This window comes from Durio zibethinus, chromosome 24 (assembly GCF_047325235.1).
Source record: "Durio zibethinus cultivar Kanyao isolate XHJ-2024 chromosome 24, ASM4732523v1, whole genome shotgun sequence".
Lineage (NCBI taxonomy): Eukaryota > Viridiplantae > Streptophyta > Magnoliopsida > Malvales > Malvaceae > Durio > Durio zibethinus.
Genome location: NC_143185.1, coordinates 2,560,191 through 2,586,147, shown reverse-complemented (window position 1 = coordinate 2,586,147; position 25,957 = coordinate 2,560,191). Strand labels below are relative to the sequence as shown.

The 25,957-nt window shown below is 34.5% G+C and overlaps 2 pseudogenes across 1 annotated transcript; both read right to left on the bottom strand.

Moving 5' to 3' along the window:
• Positions 1–610: 610 nt before the first annotated feature.
• Positions 611–10,555, bottom strand: LOC111316670 (AAA-ATPase At3g28610 pseudogene; annotated as a pseudogene).
• A 143-nt stretch (positions 10,556–10,698) lies between these two features.
• On the bottom strand, positions 10,699–12,629 carry LOC149511823 (AAA-ATPase At3g28580 pseudogene; annotated as a pseudogene). Its single transcript, XR_016333087.1, has one exon. The product of XR_016333087.1 is annotated as an AAA-ATPase At3g28580 pseudogene (transcript).
• Positions 12,630–25,957: the final 13,328 nt, after the last annotated feature.

Genomic DNA, 25,957 nt, shown 5'->3' with positions numbered 1-25,957 from the left:
CAATGAGTTGAGTTAAGATGAGTTTTTACTCGACTTTGATCCAACGTGACATCAAAATATTATTATTTTTTATTCGATCCATAAATTCATAAATCGTAATCGATTTAATTTGAAATTAATTTAATAATTTTAATTTAGTATAATATTCATAAATAATTTTTAAATATAAATTATATCTTAATTATATATAAATTAATATTAAATAATAATTTTATTAATATAATACATATAAATATAAAATTAAATAAATAATAAAATATATTTTTTATATATCTGGGTTGGGGTAGTATAACCTAACTCACTTTGACTCAAACCCAATTTTAAAGAAAATCGATCCACCTTCGACCTTACCTCCGATTTAAAATATATATAACATTATCGAATCGAAACAAATCAAAACCTGTCGAATATGAATTATTTTATTATTCCTATTAATTATCATATCAACGCAAGGAAATTGTGTTTGGGAGAGGGTTGTTTTGGTGGCAAAGGAAGCAAGTGAGAAAATTTTTTTTATTTAGTATTTCACATGTGTTCAACAATGTTGAAAGCCCCATTTAGCATGGAAGAAGCTTACCACACAAATAAAATTAATTCCTTTTTTTTTTTTTTTGTTTAGGAGAATGAGAAAACAAGACCACTAGATTTTTTTTTATTTAATTCAATTAGTTTATCTAATCATTTTTAAGATGATGTCCAATAGATATGATATTCAAATTTCAGCACTTTCAACTTTTTTTTTCATGCTACGACCTTTTTTTGTAAAAAAAAAAATAAAATGATAAGCATGTCCTCAAGGCAAAGAGTAACAATGGGAAAGGCAAGGTAACTATATCCTAAAAAGTTTAATGGTAAAAATGCAAATCAGACCATCTGTTTTTGGAGACAACTGTAATTCTATGACTAAAGCTTTTGGAATCATATTCAGCCTGCCTTTTCTCTGGCACAAATCTGTTTGTGAAATGACAAAATATCAACATAATGGAAAAGGTAATCTTTTTTTTTTACTTGATATATAGCTTGCATATGTTCACAGTCAATTTTAAGCCTAGCCAGAATGAAATGTGCAAAAACACTAAACATGAGAAGCTGAAATTAACTAAATTCTTAATCTGATTGGAGTCATCAATTAAGCCTAGAACGGCCATCTTTTCTTAATCAAACTAGTATAAAATTTCTTGGTTCTTCCTTCTTTCTTGACCCTGAGTGCCTTTTCTTTATCAGCTTTCAACTTTTTATTTTCTTTGGCAACCTCAAGAGCTTGAATCAGGCTCTCTAAACAAGAATCTGGATCTTTCTTCTCACGCTTTGGCATCAAGTTCTCTGGAACATCAGCTGGAGTCATGTCTGTTTCCTTCAACAAAATGCCAATGTTTTCAAACAAGTCATGTGAATCAAGATCCAAGTAATTCTTGGCTAGTGTCTTGAATGCTTCAAAACTGCAATATGATAGCTCAATGTGCAAATCCATTCGCCCTCGGTGAATTAGAGCTGGATCAAGCTTGTTTACATGATTAGTAGTGAACATTAAGATCCTGCCAGTTCCACAAGCTGACCAAGTACCATCAATAAAATTCAATAGTCCAGAAAGTGTAACTTTACTGGTCTTTTCATTTTCAGATTCCTTCTCTCTTTTACAATTCAGATCATGCCCCAAATTTTCACTGCTTTTTGCTCTTTCCTTGTTTCTCTGACCAGTTACATCCAGGGAGCAATCTATATCCTCAATCACAATTATAGACTTACTTGATGTTTCAGTCAATAGCTTCCCGAGCTCAGTGTTGTTTTTAGCTGTTGTCAACTCAAGATCATAGATATCATAATTCAAAAGATTAGCCACGGCAGCAATCATGGTGGACTTACCGGTTCCAGGTGGATCATAGAAGAGATGCCCTCGTTTCCAAGGCTTTCCAAGCTTGGTATAATAATCTTTTCCTTTACTAAATGTCACCAGGTCATTGATGATTTCTTCCTTCTTCTTAGGATCCATTGCTAATGTCTGAAATGTTGCTGGGTTCTCAAAAGCTATGTCACTCCACAAGTTCTTCTTGTAAGAACTCCAGTTCTCACTAGGATTGTTGGCGTAAAGCCTTCTCTGCTTATTCCTGGCCTCGATCGCCTTGCCTTCTTCCAGAACATAATCCAGGTATGGCCCTGTGATCAAATCACTGTGGCGTCTATGGAAGATGAGCTGGTAATACTTGTCCTCGGAACTAGTAGAAGTGGAAGGGCCTGAAACCCACCAGACCTTGACCCCATCAAATTCATCCGAGACCTTCCTGTCATATGTCAGGACAAGAGCCTTACTATTTCTGATCAGGCTACTTGTCACGGACTAAGCTTTCTCTCAACAAGCACTAGCCCATGTGGCACTTGAATGGACGCTTCCACCCAAGTCAGCCTTCAATAGATCGAGATCTGAACAAATAACCATAAACCATGGTTAGTCTCAAGCATTCACAATAAGGCACAATATATCGAGGTCAATCTCAAGCATACACACAACAAGGCACATTCACATCGAGAAAGAAAGAAACACATCGAGGCAACAATCGGGCATTCAATCGGGGTGAATTATATTATAAACGGGAATCATACATCGGGACCTGCCACCATCACCAGGGCCAGGGGGCAGCCCTTGGTGGGTGGCCTAAGCTCGCATAGCACCCGGTGAGACAACCCAACACTACGCTGTCGGCTCACCCCCCCTAAAGAGCCTTAGAACTTTTAGAGCTATGCTACCAGTAACCGTTACAATGTTTGAAATGGGGACACTTTTCCTAGCACAAGGGATCTACCCGGACATGGCCCTATACATGGGTGGCTCATGGCAACCTAAGTCCCAGTCATGGCCCTATACAAGGGTGGCTCATGACATCCTCCCCCACCTATTCTATCGACGTCCTCGTCGACTTGCTGGCTTGAAATTCTTCAATCTTCCTTTGAAATCTCTGGAGGTCGTGTTCTCTCTTCCAGCTGGTTTCTTCTAGTCCTAAGCCCTCCCACTTCACTAAGTATTCCTGAACTAGTCTTCGAGATATCTTAGTTTCCCTGTCGGTTAAGATCTCTTCGACTCAACGCTCTGAGGGTGGCTTCATGGTGATGGCGGCTCTAGTTGGCTCCCTTCGACTAATATCTGTAGGATCTACATGAAAAGGCTTCAGGTTGCTTACATGAAATACTGGGTGCACCTTCATCCACTTCGGTGGGTCAATTTTGTAAGAAACGTTTCCCACCTTGGAAATGACCCTTACTGGACCTTCATATTTGTACACCAGTCTATGATCTCTTTTTCTCAAGAACCTGGTTTGTTCTGGAACTAGTCGGACCAGAACCAAATCACCAACTTAGAATTGTTGAGCTCTGCGATTTTTGTCTGCCCATTTCTTCATCCGCTTTGATGCCTTCTCCAAGTAAGCTTGTGCAATCTCTGTGTTTTGTTTCCACTCCTTGCTGAAGTTGAAAGCTCTCGGATTCTTTCCTTCATATTATTCCAAGGAAGTGTGGGGTAGCCTTGGTAGTTGTCCAGTAACCACCTCAAATAGGCTCTTGTTAGTGAAAGAGCTCTTGTTGGAATTGAAGCAGAGTTGAGCAACGTCCAACAATGAAGGCCAGTCCTTTTGGTTGGCTCGGACAAAGTGCCTTAAATATTCCTCCAACAATCCATTGAAACATTCCGTTTGGCCATCGGTCTGAGGATGGTAGCTCGAAGAGATGTTGAGTTGGGACCCCAAAATCTTGAAAAGTTCCCTCCAAAAGGACCCCGTGAATCTCGAATCTCTATCACTGACGATGTTTTGAGGGAGGCCCCAATATTTGACCACATGTTTAAACAATAGTCAAGCTGTGGCTTCTGCTGTACAATACTTGTGAGCGGGGATGAATGTGGCATACTTGGAGAACCGATCAATTACCACCAAGATAGTTCTAAGATCTTCAACCTTGGGTAGGCTCGAAATGAAAACGAGGGAGATGTTTTCTCACGGTTTGGTGGGTACCGGTAATGGTTCCAGCATGCCCGCAGGTTTCTTTTTTTTTACTTTGTCTTGTTGGCAAATGAGGCAAGTCTTCGTGTAGTCCATCACATCTTGTCGCATGTGGGACCAATAGTATCCTTGTTTCAGTAACGCTAAAGTGCGTTGCCAGCCTGGGTGTCCCGCCCATGGGGTGTCATGGCATTCCCTCATCAGTATTTGTCTCAGCCCTCCTGCTCTCGGCACAAACACTCGAGGCCCCTTGGTCCACAAGACACCATTTTCTTGCCAGAAGTATTTGGATTTCCCTTCTTTCACTAGCTTCAAGATGGCACAGGCTTGCGGGTCCTTCCCTAGATGATCTCCAATCAACTTATGAATGTCTGTAGTGGCTCTACTAGTTGCCATTGGGGCCATTCTTCTGAGGGCCGCCAACTCTGGTCGCCTGCTTAATGCATCCGCCACTTGATTGGTCTTTCCAGCGGTATGCTCAAGGTGAAAGTCGAACTCCGTTAAAAATTCTTGCCACTTAGCTTGTTTTGCCGTAAGCCTTGGTTGGGTGAGAAAGTGGCTAACGGCTGTGTTGTCCGTCTTCACGACAAAGTGTGAACCCAACAAGTAATGTCGTCAAGCCCTCAAGCAATGAACCATCGCCAGGAGCTCTTTTTCTTGGGCCGTATATTTCCTCTCCGCTTTGCTTAGCTTCCTATTTTCAAATGCTATCGGGTGATGTTGTTGTAAAAGCACACCTCCAATAGCAAAATCTGATGCATCCGTCTGAACTTCAAAAGGCTTTTCAATATCGGGGAGAGCTAAGATGGGATCTTTCATAATAGCATCTTTCAATCTCTCAAAGGCCTCTTGGCACTCGTTGGTCCAACACCATTTATGCTTCTTCTTCAATAACTCCGTGAGGACCGTGATCTTGTGAGAGTATCCTTCCACAAACCTTCTATAATAGTTGGCTAGTCCCAAAAATGAGTGGAGTTCACTAACATTCTTTGGTGTAGTCCACTCTTTAATGGCCCTAACCTTTTCCATGTCCATTCGAATGTGGCCACGTTCGATAATGTGATCGAAGAAGTGGATTTGGGTCTGAGCAAACGCGTATTTCTCCTTTTTTACATATAACCAGTGGTCCTGCAACCTTTTAAATACCTGGTGTAGGTGTTCTTGATGTTCTTCTAAGGTGGAGCTGTACACCACTATATCGTCTAAATAAATGACTACAAATTTGTCAAGGTAGTCATGGAACACCTGATTCATCAATGTACAAAATGTGGCAGGAGCATTGGTTAGTCCAAAGGGCATAACAAGAAATTCAAATGCGTCATACCGTGTTACACAAGTGGTCTTTGGCTCATCTCCCTCAACAATTCTGACCTGATGGTATCTAGATCTCAGGTCCAATTTGGAGAAGTACTTGGCCCTACTCAATTGATCAAATAAGTCGGCTATAAGCGGGATAGGATATTTGTTTCTTACGGTGACTTTGTTCAGGGCCCTGTAGTCAACACATAAGCGTAAACTCCCATCATGTTTTTTCTGGAATAGCACTGGCGCTCCGAAAGGAGCCTTTGATGGTCGGATGAACCCGGCTTGTAGAAGCTCATCTAACTATTTTCTCAGCTCGGCCAACTTTGGCGGGGCCATACGATAGGGAGCTCTAGCAGGGGGTTTTGCTCTTGGGAGGAGCTCAATTTCGTGGTCCACTGCTCGTCGAGGGGGTAAAACTTTGGGCAACATCTCTGGCATCACCTCTCCGAATTCTTCCAACATTTTTTTCACGCCATCGGGTATTGGTTCTACTTTCGACCCTTCTTTGTAGATCGGCATGGCCACAAAAGAGGGTTCCTTTCTCTTTACCCCTTTCTTGAATTGCAAAGCTGAAATCATTTTCTTCCCACTCTTTGGCAAGATATTGGCTGGCACCACACATGGGTGCTCTCTTAAGAACAACAAGCAACTAGCAGCGGGGATAGGGATCACCTGAGCCAACGTCATGAAGTCCAATCCAAGAACGACATCAAAGTCATCCATAGGGGAGACTGTGAAGTCTACCTTCCCTTCCCATGGCCCAATCGGGTTGTCACACTTTTCGAGCTTCCACTGATCGCAAAGGCTGGCGAATTGACCGTCTTCATTCGCCCACAGTCTTTACTAATCTGAAGACCACACCTTTTTGCTTCTTCTGGTGTGATGAAAGCGTCGGTCGCACCCGTATCCACCATGGCCTTGGTGGCTTTCCCATTGATCGTCAAGTTCACGTACATCAAGCCTCTACTTTGCTCTTTCTTTATAGTGTTCAATTGGGTGCGGAGGGCACTGAGGAACCTTATTGAACCCATCCTGGCTGGCTCATCTTCAGCTTCTTCAACGCTTTTTGGCGCTTTTGCGGACTCTTGGGATGAAGTCCTTAAGGCATTAAGGGCTCCTCGGTACGGGCATTCAGCCACTCGATACGGCCCCTTGCAAAGAAAGTAAGCTAGCGATTGCCTAGGCTTGAAAATCCCTGCGTTGTTTGTCTTGGGCTGGGTGCTATCTCGACCAAAAGACCTTTTGTCTGATCCCCCACTGAAGGGTCGGTCCAACCTAGTTATCTTTCCCCCACTCCCAAGGTTAAAGCTACTGCCAGTTGATGGAGGATTTTTCCGTTTTAAGGAGCCATCATTGTAATCATGAAGACGTTCCACTGCAGCCATGGCCGTGGCCACATCTTGCACTTTCTGCCTTTGTAGCTCTGTCCTCGCCCACGACTTGAGGCCCTCAAGAAAATAGAACATCTTGTCCTTTTCGGACATGTCCCGAATATCCAGCATCAGGGTAGAAAAGTTCCTTACGAACTCTCGCACCGTTCCGGTTTGCACCAACTCTCGAAGTCTCCTTCGAGCCATATACTCCACATTCTCCGAAAAAACTGATTTTTCAATTCTCGCTTCAGATCCGTCCAAGTCTTAATCAGGCACTCGTCATCGATAAACTTGGAGCGCCACCACAACTTGGCATCCCCTGCGAGGTACATCGATGCTATTGTCACCTTGTCTTCCTCTGAACTTGTGTGTACAGCTCGAAAGTATTGTTCCATGTCAAACAAGAAATTCTCAAGTTCCTTAGCATCCCTTGCCCCCTCATAGCATCGAGGCTCCGGCACCTTGGGCCTTTGTCCCCTGTCCATCGAGCTCGAACCCGATCTGGCCACAGCCATTTGTAGGATGCTCACTGGGCCCTGAGCTCCTCAAACTCCTTTTGGAGAATGTTCAAGGCATCTCTAGCCTCTTCGCTTACATTATGGAGAGTATCGGACAACTTTCGCTGGGTTGTCTCGATCTCCCTCACTCGGTCTTTTGTCACCATATGAGTTTTCATTGCGGCCACCGCGGCCTCAAGTTCCTCAATTCTCTGCTGATAATTCGGTCCACCACTTGTGACCATCTCATCCATTTCTCTAGCACTTCTCAACCGTGCTCTGATACCACGTGTCACGGACTAAGCTTTCTCTCAACAAGCACTAGCCCGTGTGGCATTTGAATGAACGCTTCCACCCAAGTCAGCCTTCAATAGATCGAGATCTGAACAAATAACCATAAACAATGGTTAGTCTCAAGCATTCATAATAAGGCACAATATATCGAGGTCAATCTCAAGCATACACACAACAAGGCACATTCACATCGAAAAAGAAAGAAACACATCGAGGCAACAATCGGGCATTCAATCGGGGTGAATTATATTATAAACGGGAATCATACATCGAGACCTCTCACCATCACCAGGGCTAGGGGGCAGCCCTTGGTGGGTGGCCTAAGCTCGCATAGCACCCGGTGAGACAGCCCAACACTACGCTGCTGGCGCACCCCCCTAAAGAGCCTTAGAACTTTTAGAGCTATGCTACCAGTAACCGTTACAATGTTTGAAATGGGGACACTTTTCCTAGCACAAAGGATCTACCCGGCCATGGCCCTATACATGGGTGGCTCATGACACTACCTTTGAGCTGTGATGTAGAGATCCGCACCCAACCTACGAGGTATTGTCCGCTTTGACCCGAAGGTCTCACGGTTTTGTCTCATAAAAGGGACCTCACAAGTTTGAGATTAAATCTGTACATATATATCATTCCTTATCCACACATCCTTTTGATGTGGGATTGGGAGCGTTACAATCTCTCCACCTTTACTGCTTGACGTCTCTGTCAAGTCAAGTCCATCGTGTAACACTTAGTGACTCCCGCAACTGCGGATTAGTAACCGCTCTGATACTATTTGTAGAGACTCGCACCCAACCTGCAAGGTATTGTCCGCTTTGACCCGAAGGTCTTACGATTTTGTCCCACAAAAGACGTCTCATAAGTTTGGGATTAAATCTCTACATATATATCATTCTTTATCCACACAGGGTGTTACATGTGAAGCTTCGGTGGTTGATCTGGCCCCAACATATGTTTCAATGGCAGTATAACCTTGGTTGCTCCAGTAACCAGAGTATTCAGGAAATGTGATCGTGATACATGGTAATAAAAAACTAACCAACTTATCACAGAACTTTTGGACAAAAGAAAACTGCTGAAGGGTGGCTAAAACAAACTGTTCAAGAGTGACTCGAAGTTGGAGAGGGAAAAACTGTTGTAATGTAGCTAACGCAAACATCAAACCAGCAATGGTTGATCCTATTTGAGCCCATGACTCTCCAATTACCATCTTTCTTTTCTCCTTTCAGGGAAAATTTGGGGTATGAAACACTATACTCTTTGGCTAAGGTGTGTTATACACTTGAAAATAAATAAATAAATATATACATTTATAAACAAGGAAAATCCCCAGATCAGCTTACTGCTATTCTGGCCTTTTTTAAAAGCTACCAAATTCTGTCTTTTATGCAGAAATTCGGCTGGTTTAGCTTTTGAAATTATTTCTTTAAGTTCTCATTGCTTTGAAAAGCAGTGACCTCTACCCCACAGCTGCAGGACCTTTTATATTTGTTAAATGTATGTAACCTTCACCATTCACACATGAAGCTACTTCTCTGTATTCAATAAGGAAAAAGATGCCTGCTATGAGCTTTGGGACGGACAGAAAACAATTTCATGGGATAGCTGTGTCCATATTAATCAGATTCTGTGCACTATAGAAGTAATAAAAAGAAAAACTACTATAAGTTAAACTCTATGTTCTTTTTTAAAAGAAAAACACTTTCCAAGTGTGTTCTCAATGCTCAGGCAGCCAAATTGTGACTAAACATACAATTTGTATGACAATATTGCAAATGTTAAATTCAAGTTTCTTTTTTAGTCAAATTTATATCAGTCACTGGGTAACACCAGAAAGAGTTATCGTGGAACTTGTCCAACGAACTGAATAATGACATTTTATCTATGGGAAATTGTTGTCTGACCTGTTAGGATAAAATGTACATAGAAAAAAGACCAACCTGTAATGAGATTTCCATTTTTCTACTTCTAGCTTTTGAAGATATTTTTTGTGTCCCTTTCACCAAGTTCCTTGTTTAGAAAGACATGTAATTATGATGATAAATGCACTTCATGCCAAGAACAAGAATATCATTTCCATTGGGTTACACTCTTGCTCAAAATATTTCACCACTCTGTGAAAACTGTTTTACTGTAATTGTTGTTTACTCACACCCCTTACTGTGTTTCACCACTAGGTAAACTTCTAATGTATGCTAATAAATCTCAGCTGATATGTTGATATCATGCTTTGGCCCTGTGTTTCATCACTATGTAAACTGCTGAGGGCAGCAATAAACAAAGTTTAGTTCTTGTAGCAGAAAACAATAAAAGGGTAATACTAGTACTTCATAATCATCATCATAATACAAAATTATTGCATAAAAGTAAGAAATGGACTTGACATTTTTGGTTTATGGAGTCATCAGTAAAATTCCTTTAAGGAACATGAAGGGTCATTTGAACTAGATCAAGTTGCCTTAAACATATTATTATATTGAAGGTTGCCTCAACTTCTTTTTCTACTTCCTTAGAAAACTAGTATCTTTTGGTGCCTTCTGACTAGATAAGATAATAAACGGATGCAGCACTTAGCTTTCAAAGGCATCAGTTATCCCAAGGAACTAAATATTTTAGCATAAAGGAAACAAAAAGGGAAATAATAGAAAATTACAGAAACTAAAATAATGTAGTCATGTTTTTAAACGTAGCATGAAGGTGATTAGGGAGGTTAATTATGTTGATTACAACTAATATCGACCAACACAGCACCGAAAGCTGGCAAATATATGTGAAACTTGATGATTTTATAAACTAAAATATGTATTGTCTTCATCTGTTGGCTACTGAAAAAAAACATCCGTTGTATTGCTTTCTGAATACTTTAATCAAAGCAAGATTCCAGAAATTTTGTTTTCTTGCACAAGCATGATAAAGAATTGGCTTTGCATTTTTTGATTAGGCCCTTAGAAAGAAAGAAGAGTCATTACAATTATCTGAAGTGAATGGTAAGCTTTTGAGGCACTCTTACAGAGCAACATTGATGAAACCTAATTGGTTTTTTTAGCAATGGCACCACTTCCCCTGTATAACAAATTGACAATATGTCTATACCTGATGCCTCAAATTTGCATAAGCTCTAGACTTGAAAGAACTAGAAATTGGATCTGAAAGGAACTTATGCTGATTCAAAAAAAGAGCTCGGAATTTGGGGTCAAACAAAGTTGAAATCGAAACTAATTCTGAAACTTCAGTGCAGAAAATTAAATTTGGAGCACCTGAATATCACCCCCATCTAAATTTTCTTGCAGCCATTAGAAGCAAATATATGCAAGACTACTTTTGGACTAAATATAGATATGGATAGGCAGAGACATAACATACATATAGGAAGAAAATTGGTAGGAACCAACTGAAGATGAAGATGGCCGTATCAGTTAATGGATGAATCCATTCTCTTTCACTTCTTTGGCTGATGTTGCACCTTGTTTGACATCCTCTTTAACAGATTGATCCTTTTCCTTTTCTTCTTTCTCTGCTTGTTCCTTTTCCTTCTGTTCTTTCTCCGCCTTCAGAAGAGCTTCTTCCTCAGCTTTCTTTCTTGCTTCCTCCTTTGCAGCCTTAAGGGCTTCTATCAAATTCTTCAGACAAGTCTCATCTTCTTCTTCATCATCTGACTTCAACATCAAATTCTCTGCAACATCAGCAGGAGTCACATCTGTTTCCTCCAACAATCTGCCAATTTCTCCGAAAAGTGGATGAGTATCAATGCCCAAATAATTCTTTGCCAGCACCTTGAATGCTTCTAAACGACAATAGGACATTTCAATGCGCTTGTCCATTCTTCCTCTCCTTATCAAAGCTGGATCAAGCTTCTCAACATGGTTGGTAGTAAATACAATGATTCTTTCACCCCCACAAGCAGACCAAAGTCCATCAATAAAATTCAAAAGCCCTGATAAAGTGACCTCACTGTCTTTTTTCTCCTCTTCTTTTGCCCTCTTACTAACTGGATCCATCTCTTCATTCTCATCTTTCTTCTTATTCTTTTCTCTTTGGCCAGTAAGATCAAGAGAACAATCAATATCCTCTATCACTATGATAGATTTATTTGATATCTCAATCAAAAGCCTTCTCAGTTCTACATTATTCTTAACTGTAGTAAGCTCAAGATCATACACATCATAATTCAAAAAATTAGCCATGGCAGCAATCATGGTAGACTTGCCAGTTCCTGGAGGACCATAAAGCAGATAACCGCGCTTCCAAGCTTTTCCAATCTTAGCATAGTACTCCTTCCGCTTGCTAAACTTGATAAGATCCTTCTTGATTTCCTGTTTCCTTTTTGCATCCATTGCCAAAGTATCAAATGTAGCAGGATGCTCAAAATCTACATGTGTCCATCTAGTACTTCTGAAACCAGACCAACCGTGGCCTGCACTGTTGGAGTACAGCTTCCGCTGCCGTTTATCAGCTGCAATAGCCTTCCCTTGATTCAAGACATGAATGAGATAAGTCCCAGTGATGAAATCCCTGTCACGTTTATGGAACTTTAGAACGTAGAACCTCCTCTCATCGGAAGCCGGATAAGATGAAAACTGTTGTGGTTTTGAGGATCTTACAGTTGCAGCCCACCAAACCTTGACTCCATTAAACTCATCAGTGATTTCCTCACCATAATCCATGCTAAGGACAAAAGACTGACTATCTTGAACATCATCAGCCTTAAGTCGCTTAGCATAGGCAGATGACCTGCCACTGAGATAGTTCTGAATTGCCAAGAAGGCCTCACTTCTTTTCATCCATTCAGCAGTGAATTCATCAAAGGTTATATGAACATAAGGATACATCAAATTCGACAGCTTTTTACTATATCGAGAGATATAGTCCGGAAGTTGAGGCGGGAAGTACTGTCGGAACATGGCATAAATGAACATTATGGCTGCCATGGTTGAGCCTAGATTGGACCACATTTCTCCCTTCATCATCATTTTTGCTCTACTTTCTCTTTTTTTCTGAAAATGATTGAAATTTTGTTTATGTAAAAGTGTGTCAACTGTTAAAAATATATGGAAAAGAGATAACTGCTTGTGATGATTTAAGTTACAGACAATCCCACCATCGCTGAAATTTCTGACTAGCTCTCAACACCATTGACGAGACAAACAATGGATAAGCCAAGCTCTCTGTCTTCATTTATTTTTCTTGGTGTTTGTGAGCTAGGAAAAGTCTTTTGGTGGGGTAATCAACTCAATAATATAGCCGCCAGCTTGGACAAGTGTTACATAAAATTTTGTCTTTTATGATTTTATTTTTAAAAAATAATTTTATAAATATAAATACAAATTTTTATGTATATATGATAGTGAATTTTTAGAATATCTTGATGTAGAATCGAACATTAAAATAAGCCTAGGTGTGTCTGATTGTTGAAAATCAGTTTAGTTTTCATTTGATAATATTCTGATCACCAATTTATTGGTATTAGAAAATTAATTTGCTCATTTAAGCTAAAGTGTAGTATTGAAAAAATTGAGAAGTTGCTTCGACTCTTCCTTCCATAATTAATAAGTAGACTCGAAGTCTAATGTTTGACCTTAAGAGCTCTGTCAGGTCGGGCAGCCATGATTGGTGCAATGGCGTGTTGGAATGATGTCACAATGCTCGAACATAGCCAAACCCTGTGGATTTTCTTTCAAATGCGTCGAATGGTAAATTTTTTTATAAAAGGGTAAAAAGGTCTTAAAGAAAAATTTGATAATTATTTAAATTTTTAATGTTTTATTATAATTAATTAAATTTAATTTTATTCTAAATTATTAAAATTTTTAATTTTTAATTTTTAATTAAAATTTTAAGTATTTATTTTCATTTTAATTGAACTTTGATTTAATAAAATGAATATTACCGGTTAATCAATTTTAATCTATTAAAAATTCAGTTAATGAAAAAAGATATTTAAAATTTTAATTAATTATAATAAAATGATAAAAACTTGCTTGATTATTAAATTTTTATTTAAAATTTTTTTATTTTTGCCTAAATTTTTAAAGAAACATTTTTTTATTGTTATGAAAATTTTAAAATAAAAAAATTATTAAATTTTTTAAATTAAAATAAAATATATTATATTTAATAATTTTAAAAATAAATATTTTAAATTATACATTTAAGATGATTTTAATAAAAAATTATCGATTAAATTCAAACTCAAAATATTTACATCAAAAAAATAAAATAAAATGAATCCCTTTGTTGACAAATGAACATTCTTTGTTAATCAGCAATTAGCATATTCTTGGGGTTGGGAGGCGGGGATGAAGAACTTTTAGAAACTCTTCTTACCTCAATTAGCTTGACTATGGAGCTGGAACCAGAAACTTCAAGCAAAGTGTGTCAAAATCTTGTTTCCACAATGTTCTCATGATATGGCAACTGTTGCGAAGCCATGATCAACCAGAAAACTCCTTTACTTGCCAGGAAATGTTTATGCTTTACCCTTGGAAAAAAAGAAAACAATAAAGATTTTGCAAATAAACAAATGGCTTAAGAGCTCAAGATTTTTTCAAACTCAAAACTTTGGATTCTCCATTTGCTACTGCCAAAAGCTAAACCATGTGATTTAAATAATTTGATGAACATTTCCACCTGCGTGGGCTAGATAGACAGTGACATTTCCAACTGTTGGACATTGTACATTGACCTGTAAGAAAAAAAGATCAATAAAGTAGAACTTTTTTTAAGAGTTATTTTCTGTTTCCAGTCAGCATGACTAGGACAGCCCAGATAATATTTTGTGGTAGATTTGATGTTGGGTTTTATTTATAAAAGTTCTTAAATAAAAAATAATTCAAAAGTTTCAAACCCAAGATTTGTACTTAAGCTCAAATCATAATTTGTATGACAGGTTACTGTGTTATTGAAATTTAAGAGGAAGATAATATTTGAATAGAATTAAATTAAATTAAATTTTTTAAAATATTATATAAATTTATAAGTTTTTAAATTTTGAATTAAATTTTTATATGATCAATATTACTTAAATAAAATAAAATTTTATTAGTTTGATTTAATTCATCGATTTTTATATTTATATCTATATTTTTATATATTATTTTATTATGCTTTTTAAAATATTTAGATAGAGTTAAGTATAAAATAATTATTTGTATTTTATAAAAAATAAAAAAATATATAATTTATTTGTCTATACTTTTTAATATATCTAAATAGATTTTTTTCTATTTTTCATTTTTCAATTTAAAATTCAATTAAAAATTAATTTATGTAGCTAATTTTCTAATTTAATCCAAATTAAATAAAGAAAAAAATCGATATAAATCAAACTAAATACTTACTACTTCAAATTGATTTTTATTTTGTTGATTTTTTTATTACTTCTTAAGTTATGAGGAATAATGGTGTCATTAGTGTAAATCTGAAAAATGTGAAAGATAAAATTGTAGTTGGATTGGACAAGAAAAAGCTGAATCAGTATTCAACACTAAGAGGGTTTGCTATGCAGAGAATACAATAAAGGAAAATTACATTTATGACTACGTAGATCAATGGTTTCGAGGTGCTCAATTCTTATTAACAAAGATCTGTACCTGCTACTTTCAGATATTCATCAACGCAAACTCTCACCCATATCAAAAAAATTCGTTGAAACGTATTGGATCATTTTGAGAAATAACGCATAACTTTTTGTAGCAAATCTCCTCTTACATACTTTAAATTTCACAAAAATACAGCCCCAACAAATCCTCTAACCATCATCTCTGCATCAAATTTCACGATTGTATCATGATAATTCTCGAACCATACCAATTGTTGAAATTTTCAAATAAAAAATTCTTACCATGTCTGAGCCTACATGAGACCACATTTCTCCCATCATCATCATTGTTCTTTTTTTCTTTTTCTTCCTTCTCAGAATTCTTTGTAACTAATAACTATTTGAAGTTATGAGCTGCTGATAGCGATCCAAAGCAGTTGAGGTCTTCCTATACTCAGTCTTGATCTTCCCTGGAGTACTAATTCATTTATTCATTTATTTACTGTAAAAGACTCCAACTTGCTTATTTTAGTCAGCATTAATCCAGTCGACTTTGGAGCTTATAAAAGCTCTCCATTCACAGGAAATAAGAGCTTTGATCACTTGAAATTCGATTTCGAACCTGTAAGGCTCACAGGGATTTTTTTTTTAGAGGCATTAGAATATCATTGAACAGAAATTACAGACGAAATCCCCAAATACACCAGGAACAAAACTACCTGATAGAAAATTGTCAGGGGGACATTAAGTTCGGAGTTTGATGCACCATGATGTAACATGACAAATATGTCATAATGGCCAACCTGATAGAAAATTGTCAAAGGTCTCGAGGTTTGCTTTGAATCTCATAATTTCATTTCGAAAGTTAATGAAGTTATAAGAGTTGAGAATTTATTTTGTATCTCACATCGAGAGTTTAATAAAGTTATAATGAGTTTCACTTTTATAAATAAGATGCTTTAGTTTTAGTTAACATTAAAATAATAGTTAAGTGAGTAGGCTATTAAAATGGTATAATTAGATTTTTAGTTATGTTTTAAGTAAGGAGATTTTTAAGATATTTTTTATTCCAAAAATTTCAAAGTTATAAAGATTTATTTGTTAGTAAATTGAGTTTGGAATAGATCATTTTAGATTGGGTCGAAACAAATATATTTACATGTTCTTATTTTTGTTTTGGGCTTGTTCTATTATTTGTGTGTATCGGTACTACGCGTACGTATTGATTTTTCAACAAGTGGTATTAGAGCAAGGATTTTTATATTATGACATAGTATAATTCAAGATCTATTAGTACAACAAAGGTTGGATCAGGCATTAGTACAATAAGGGTTGGATCAGGTATTAGAGAGTAATAAACCTAAGGCAGGCATTAGAGTACAACAAGGGTTGGATCAGCCAAAGTACAATTCAAGATCTATTAGTACAACAAATATTAGATCAAGCATTAGTACAACAAGGGTTAGATCAGCCAAAGTACGATTCAAAATTTGTTAGTATAACAATGGTTGGATTAGGCATTAAAGAGTAGTAGCCTGAGGACGGACATTAGAGAGTAGTAAGCTTGAAAGAATATCTAACAGTAATTAGAATAAAACTAAAAAAAAAGCTGTTAGATTGACGCTAGCCCCAGATGTAAAGTATAGTGTGTTGATTAGAGTACTCCAAAAAATTTGTAGGATAAGCTTGAAGGTATTTACACTTCGAAGTTGTTAACTAATAGATTATGTTTGAAGATGGATCTGTATTCTTTAAAGATAGAAGAAGGTGTGAGAATTCATAATCACCTAAATGAGTTTAATAGATTAGTTTCTCAATTGCTGTCGATTTTTGTTTGTGAGTTAAAATATGAAGAGAAAGCTTTAAATTTATTGTCATCTTTGCCAAAGTCCTATAGACCTTTAGTTAAGAATTTGTTAGTGGGTAAGTCTACTTTAAAGTTGGATGATATGACTGCCATGTTGTGTGAGAATGAAAAATTTATGAGAAAATAAAACTCATCACCTGGAGGGAGTGCACTAGCTGTAGAGAATTTTGATCTAAAAAAAACTCAAAAGAGGATTGATAGATCAAGAAAGATTTCCAAGTCAAAAGACATAGATTACAATAATATAGAATGTTATTATTATATTGAAAATGGACATATCCAAGTGCAAAAAACTGAAAAGAGATATGAATGTTTTCAAAAGGGTGAATAATGAGAAAAAATCGAATAAAAGAAAGAGTGATATTGTTGCTATTATCTTTGATAATGATGATATTATTTTAACGACTTGTGTGGATAAGATTTAGACTTTTAAATGTGATAAAGTTAAATGTTAGATTTAGCTAATACAATCCATGTCTACAATGTTAAGAGTTGGTTTGTGGAGTTGAAAGAGAATAAGAAGTATGGAGATATTCAAGGCATTAGGTGTAATACCCCAGCCCAAACAATAATTGGGCTAGACTAATACTAAAGCCCATAAGTTTATTAAGATATTATTTAATAAAAGAAAAATGGTTGAAGTCTTAGATGAAAGAAAACTTACCTATCGTGAAACAGAAAGAAAATAGAGTTCTTTTTTTTTATCTTCCTTAGGGTTAGAGAATATGAAAAATCAAGTTGGAGATTCACAATCAGAGGCTACAATCAAGTTAATCCCTTAAAGGTGAGTACATGCTTTCTTTTTATTTGAAAAGAAATATCAAGTTGATTGCTATTATTTAGAGTTGAAATTTTGAGAGAAAAACCAAGAAAAATCATGAAATTCTTCATTAATCTTGATGATCTATTTGGGCAAATTACTGGGCTTTATTTATTTCATGTTCTTAAGATTTATTGATGATTATTGAATGGTGTTTGAAGGCTGAAAGTAAGGATTTGAGTTTTTTAAAGATTGAAGGAGAAATTCTATTTTTCGATGAGATGTTATGATCTGTAATAATGAATTAAAATAGAATTTTGTATTAATGGATAGATTATTGCTGTGATTATTATATATCATTGGAAAGCATTTTGAATCTAGTTTCTAATGAAATAAACAAAAGTCAAATCTGAGTTTTCTGTGAAGAGTTGTTTAATTTTAACTTAAAGATATACAGGCTGTAAGACAGCAGCATTAGGGTTGAATTACGAAATTCTTCCTAATTCGTATACAAGGATTTACAGATTAAGCCATATATTTTTGGAAAGCTTATTGAGTCTACTTTCCAATGAAACAAGCGGAATTGAATTTGGAGTTTCCTGTGAATAAATATATAATTTTTATTAGAAGGTATACAGTCTGTTTGGCAGCAGTATATGATGAGGATTTCAAAAATTGTTATAACTAATCTACAAGGAATTACAAGGTGTGCCATACATGGTTAGAAAGCTTATTAAGTCTAGTTTCTAACGCATTAAAGAGATCATAATTCTGATTTGGATATATTGAGATATGACTATTTTAATGAAAAGAGGTCAGGCTGCCAGTATTAATTAGTTAAGTTAACTATTGTGTAACTTAATTGTTTTGGTATAAGTGGCCTCAAATGGGTTGATTAATTATTTTTATGTTGGAATTATCTTGAATAGGCCACTAAATTTTGAGAGAGAAAAATTAGGTGGTGGAATCAGAAGAAGGTAAGTAGAATCTCACACACTTTGCTTGTTTTTGAATCTATGTATATATGTATGTTTCTAAATGAATGAATATTTTATTTTATTATTTTCGATGTATGAAAATAAGATCAAGCATATGATTATTTTGTGTTTCTCTATATAAATGATGGATCATGCTTATGAATGAAATGAGAAAATGATTTATGTTTAAAGAATGATTTTGTGATAGCTACGTTTTTATATCCCTGGAAAGTGGGATCATCGACACCAGAACTAGTTCTACGACCCTGACTAACGGGTAATAGTAGTTAGCGTAAGCCCTGGCTAACGGGTTATAATAGTTAGCAATGATCATGAGAATGAAATTGTCGATACGGCCAATGTCACGGGTTATAGCAGTGACCGTAGCTAACGATTTGAATGATGATGATGATTTAAGATGATTTTTAATGATTGATCCATGATTTGGTTTGACTACGATATTTGAATGATAACATATTTTACAATGATTTATGAATTTACGAAATGTTTGACAGAATGATGATATTGAGATGTTTTGATATTATGATTTGATAAATATTTTGAATGATCTATATGATGTGTAAGAAAACGATGCTTGATCTGGTAAGGTATGTGAGCCTATACTTACTGAGCTGTGGTTTGCTCATTCCCCTTTTACTTTTTCTTTATAGATGATTAAGTGATAAGTTTGGTTAGTCTTGTATGAAGCTAGAAGATGAAATAGGTAAGATTACTTAATCGTCGGAGAATATGTTGGCCAATGAGATTTTAAGAGGCAGTTTTGTATTTTATATGGTTTGTATTTAGATATATAAAGATGTATCATCAGTTGGATTAAAGATATGAATTTTACTTGATAGATTATTTTATTGAAGAATTTTAGAATGTTTAAGAAAGAAGGCTTCGTATTACTTTGGGATTTTTTTTCAAGGTAATATGGCCATGTTATGTCTCGATTCGGGACGTGACATTAGGAGTATTCACCTTAAATCTCACAATGGAGTTATTAGGACGCTTTAACATGTAAGGTATGTATCAAGTTGTAATTATAATTTGATTGCTTTATATGAGTTAGTTTCTCGATGGTACACATATTATGATAGTAATGATTGGTTAAAAGTGTATAAGAATGGTAGTGTGATTCTATAAGAGAATACGATAAAAAATCACTTATATATGCTTAATGAAGGCTCAGTTACTGAGATTCATGTGACGAAAAAAAAAAAAAAGAAAGGCAAGCATGTCATAAGAAAAGAAAAAGGTCAAGCATATAAGCTTTATAGATATTGTTGAAACGTTTAGAGATTCAAGTCAATGGAAGATTTGTTTAGATTTGCTTAGAATCTCATAATCCCATAACAAAAGTTAATAAAGTTATAAAAGTTGTGAATTTGTCTTGTATGCCACATCAAAAGTTTAGTAAAGTTATAGAGGTTTCACCATTATAAATAAAATGCTTTGGTTTTAATTTAGCAATCTTAGATAGTTAGACACCAATAGAATAGCTAAGTGAGTAGGCTATTAAAATGATGTAATTAGATTTTGGGTTAAGTTTGAGTAAAAAGCTTTTTGTGACTTTTTTCATTTTAAAAGTCTCACAATTATAAATATTTATTTGTTAGTGGATTGGGTTTGGAATAAGTAATTTTGGGTTGGATTGAAATAAATATATTTATGTATTTTTATTCTTATTTTAGGCTTACTTTTTATTTGTTAGTGGATTCGGTTTGAAGTAAGCCATTTTGGGTTAGGTTGAAATAAATATATTTGTATATTTTTATTCTTATTTTAGGCTTGCTCTATTGTTTATATGTGTTGATATTGCACATGCACATTGATTTTCCAACATGTGGGGTTGAATCAAACATTAAAGAGTCATAAGCTTGAGAGAATATCTGACAATAATTAGAATAAAATTAAAAAAAAATTTGTTCGTACTATTAGATTGACGCCAACCCCAGAGGTAAAATAAGGTACTTCAAAAAGTTTGTGGAATAAGCTTGAGAGTATTTACGCTTCAAAGTCATTGACTAACGGATTATATTTGAAGACAGATCTATATTTTTTAAAGATGAAAGAAAGTGCGAGTTTTCATAATCACCTAAATGAGTTTAATAGGTTAGTTTTTCAATTGTTGAAAATTTTTATTGATGAGTTAAAAGATAAAGATAAGGCTTTAATTCTATTGTTATCTTTACTGAAGTTTTATAAACCTTTAGTTTAGACTTTGTTAGTAGGTAGGTTCTTATATAATGATAAAATACGATTCAAGATTTGTTAATACAATAAGTGTTGGATCAAGCATTAAAGAGTAGTTAACCTGATCAAGCATTAGAGAGTAGTAAGCTTAAGGGTAGGCATTAAAGAATAGTAAGTCTGATGGAATGTTTGATAGTAATTAGAATAGAATTCAAGAAAAAATTATTCATATTATTAGATTAACGCTAGCCCTAGAGGTAAAGTACAATGTGTTAACTAAAAATACTCCAAAGAGTTTGTGGGATAAGCTTAAGAATATTTATATTTTAAAGTCATTGACTAACAAATTATGTTTGAAGATGGATCTGTATTCTTTAAAGATGAAAGAAAGGGCATGTTTTCATAATCACCTGAATTAATTTAATAGGTTAGTTTTTCAATTGCTGGTAATTTCTGTTGATGAGTTAGAAAATGAAAAGAAGGCTTTAATTCTATTTCATCTTTGCCAAAATTCTATAGACCTTTAGTTCAAACTTTGTTGGTGGATAGGTTTTTATGTTATGACAAAATACAATTCAAGATCTATTAGTACAGCAAATATTGGATTAGGCATTAGAGAGTAATAAACCTGATCAGACATTAGAGAGTAGCAAGCTTGAAGGCAAACATTAGAGAGTAGTAAGTTAGAGGGAATGTCTAATAGTAATTGAAATCAAATTTTTAAAAAAATAGTTTATACTATTAGATTAGTGCTAGCCTTAAAGGTAAAGTATTATATGTTGATTAAGAATACTTTGAAGAATTTGTAGGATAAGCTTGAGGGTATTTATGCTTCAAAGTTGTTGACTAACAGACTATGTTTGAAAGTGGATTTATATTCTCTAAAGATGGAATAATGTGCTAGTCTTCATAATCACCTGAATGAGTTTAATAAGTTAGTTTCTCAATTGCTAACAATTTCTGTTAATGAGTTGAAGATAAAGAGAAGACTTTAATTTTATTGTCATCTTTGCCGAAGTCCTATAAACCTTTAATTCAAACTTTGTTGGTGGATAAGTCTATTTTGAAATTGAATGGTGTGATTGTCCTATTGCGTGAGAATGAAAGGTTTATGGGAACATATAACTCATCACCTGGAGGAAGTGCACTAGTTATAAAGGGTTTTGATCGAATGACTTAAAAAAGGATTGATGAATTAAGAAGGAGATCTAAATTAAAAAACTAAGATTAAAGTAATATATAATATTATTATTGTAATGAAAAATGACATATCTAAGTGCACTGCAAGAAGCTGAGAGAGGATATGGCTATTTTTAAAAGGACAAATGATAAGAAAAAAATAGATGAAAAAAAAAGTGATACTATTGTTATTGTATCTGATGATAATGATGTTATTTTGATTACTTGTGTGGATGAGATTCAGACTTTGAAATGTGATAAAGGTTAGGTTTTAGATTCAATTACTATAGTTCATGTCTATAATGATAGGAGTTACTTTATGAAGTTGAAAAAAATGAGAAGTATGGAGATATTATGGTTACCAATAAAAAAAAAGTGTAGATTCAAAGCACTGAGAGTGTTCGCATTAAATCTCATAATGGAGTTGTTAGGACGCTTCGTCATGTAAAGTATGTACTAAGTTATAGTTATAATTTGATTGCTTTGAATGAGTTAGCTTTTTAGGGGTACACATACTATGATAGTAATGATTGGTTGAAAATGTACAAGAATAGTAGTGTTATTCTACAAATGAATATGGTAAAAAATTACTTGTACATGCTTGATGGAGGCTTAGTTGTTGAGATTTTTATGACGAAAGAAAAGAAGAAAGGCAAGCGTGTCAACTTTACAGATACTATTGAAGTGTTTAGAGATTCAAATCAAGAGAAAATTTGCAGGGATTTACTTTGAATCTCATAATCCAACATTGAAAGTTAGTAAAGTTATAAGAGTGAAAGTTTGTCATCTTTAATTTTATTATCATCTTTGTCAAAGTCCTATAAACCTTTTAATTCAAACTTTGTTGGTGGATAAGTCTATTTTGAAGTTGGATGATGTGACTGCCCTATTGTGTGAGAATGAAAGGTTTATGGGAACATATAACTCATCACCTAGAGGAAGTGCACTAGTTGTAAATGATTTTGATCGAATAACTCAAAAAAGGATTGATGGATTAAGAAGGAGATCTAAGTTAAGAAACAAAGATTAAAGTAATATAGATGTTATTATTATAATGAAAAAGAATATATCCAAGTGCACTGCAAGAAGCTGAGAGGGGATATGATTATTTTCAAAAGGACAAATGATAAAAAAAATCAAATGAAGAAAAAATGATACTATTGTTGTTGTATTTGATGATAATGATGTTATTTTGATTACTTGTGTGGATAAGACTCAGACTTTGAAATGTGATAAAGGTTAGGTTTTAGATTCAATTACTATAGTTCATGTCTATAATGATAGGAGTTACTTTATGAAGTTGGAAAAAAATAAGAAGTATGGAGATATTATGGTTGCCAACAAAGAAAAAGTATAGATTCAAAGCATTGAGAGTGTTCACATTAAATCTCATAATGGAGTTGTTAGGACGCTTCGTCATGTAAAGTATGTACTAAGTTATAGTTACAATTTGATTGCTTTGAATGAATTAGCTTTTCAAGGGTACACATACTATGATAGTAATGATTGGTAAAAAGTGTACAAGAATGGTAGTGTTATTCTATAAATGAATAAGGTCAAAAATCACTTGTACATGCTTGATGGAGGCTCAGTTGTTGAGATTTTTATGACGAAAGAAAAGAAAAAGGGTAAGCATGTCAACTTTACAGATACTATTGAAGTGTTTAGAGATTCAAATCAAGAGAGGATTTACAGGGATTTACTTTGAATCTCATAATCCATCATTGAAAGTTAGTAAAGTTATAAGAGTGAAAGTTTGTCAGCTTTAATTTTATTGTCATTTTTGCCGAAGTCCTATAAACCTTTAATTCAAACTTTATTGGTGGATAAGTCTATTTTGAAGTTGGATGATGTGACTACCCTATTACATGAGAATGAAAGGTTTATGGGAACATATAACTCATCACCTGGAGGAAGTGCACTAGCTGTAAAGGGTTTTAATCAAATAACTCAAAAAAAGATTGATGGATTAAGAAGGAGATCTAAGTTAAGAAACAAAGATTAAAGTAATATAGAATGTTATTATTGTAATGAAAAAGAATATATCCAAGTGCACTGCAAGAAGCTGAGAGGGGATATGGTTATTTTCAAAAGGATAAATGATAAAAAAAAATGAAATGAAGAAAAAAATGATACTATTGTTGTTGTATCTGATGATAATGATGTTATTTTGATTACTTGTGTGGATAAGACTCAGACTTTGAAATGTGATAAAGGTTAGGTTTTAGATTCAATTACTATAGTTCATGTCTATAATGATAGGAGTTACTTTATGAAGTTGGAAAAAAATAAGAAGTATGGAGATATTATGGTTGCCAACAAAGAAAAAGTATAGATTCAAAACATTAAGAGTGTTCACATTGAATCTCATAATGGAGTTGTTAGAACACTTCGTCATGTAAAGTATGTACTAAGTTATAGTTACAATTTGATTGCTTTGAATGAATTAGCTTTTCAAAGGTACACATACTATGATAGTAATGATTGGTAGAAAGTGTACAAGAATGGTAGTGTTATTCTATAAATGAATAAGGTCAAAAATCACTTGTACATGCTTGATGGAGGCTCAGTTATTGAGATTTTTATGATAAAGGAAAAGAAAAAAGGTAAGCATGTTAACTTTACAGATACTATTGAAGTGTTTAGAGATTCAAATCAAGAGAGGAATTGTAGGGATGTACTTTGAATCTCATAATCCATCATTGAAAGTTAGTAAAGTTATAAGAGTGAAAGTTTGTCTTGTATCCTATATTGGGAGTTTAGTAAAGTTATAAAAGGTTTTACCATTATAAATAAGATGTTTTGGTTTTAGGTGGTAATCTTAGATAATTAAACACCAAGAGAATAGTAATAGGTTATTAAAATAGTGTAATTAGGTTTTAGGTTAAGTTTTGAGTAAAAGTTTTTAGTGACTTTTCTCATTCCAAAAGTCTCACAATTATAAAGATTTATTTGTTAGTGGATTGAGTTTGGAGTAGGCTATTTTAGGTTGGGTCGAAACAAATATATTTATGTTTTTTTATTCTTATTTTGGACTTGCTCTATTGTTTGTGTGTCAGTGCTGTGTGTGTATGTTGATTTTCTAACAAAAGGGATATTAAGTTGAGTTTGATGCACCATGGTGTAACATGAGAAATACGTCATAATGGCTGGACATGGTCAAAATTTTCTTTTACATATGGTTCAAAAAGTAGCCCTGTTCATTGAATGGTTGTTGAGGAAAGCTACTGATATCTGCCATGATAAATATTCCTTTAAAGAAGTTTTAGCAATTATTCAATTAAAGCTTTTCTTGATCAAAGCTCGGAACAATTAACTTCTTTAAAGGTAAATAAAGTAATAGGAAAGGATGCCAATTTGCCAAAATAAATTTTTCTACAAATTACCCTAAAATAATTTTTGTTTTACAAAAAATTCAAGACCAATTTTTATACATTATTTCATAGTTGCTTCCAATGCACATAAGTTTTTCTTTTTTTCTATTGTTCTTCCTTATTTCTTATGGAGAAGAGAAAACAACATTATAATAGATAGTCTAAGGTAATTTATTGTATCCATTCTAGGCAAAACAAGTTTACTTGGTAATAAGTTTTTGCCATATGTTATAATGAACTAGAAAATAGAAATCATATTTAAAGACAAACTAAAAATAATACAGTTGGCTAATAGCTACAATATATTGCTGAAGTTCCTAATATACTTATTCAAATGCTAGGCTAGTGGAAAGCTACTAGAATTGCCACTAACTTGCACGAAAGCCAAACCCAATCTTTATGATTTATGATTTGCTTCATGGAATTATTGGGAATAGTGACTTAAATCTCATAAGAGATTTGTTTAGAATTTGTTAAATATTGCTTGATGGATAAGAAAATTTGCAAAAAAATATTCTAAGAGGAAAAAAATTCTTAATAGGCAAGTTTATATGCTTATAAATAGGTGAAGTTTTTATAGGGTTAGATATGAGAAAAAATATA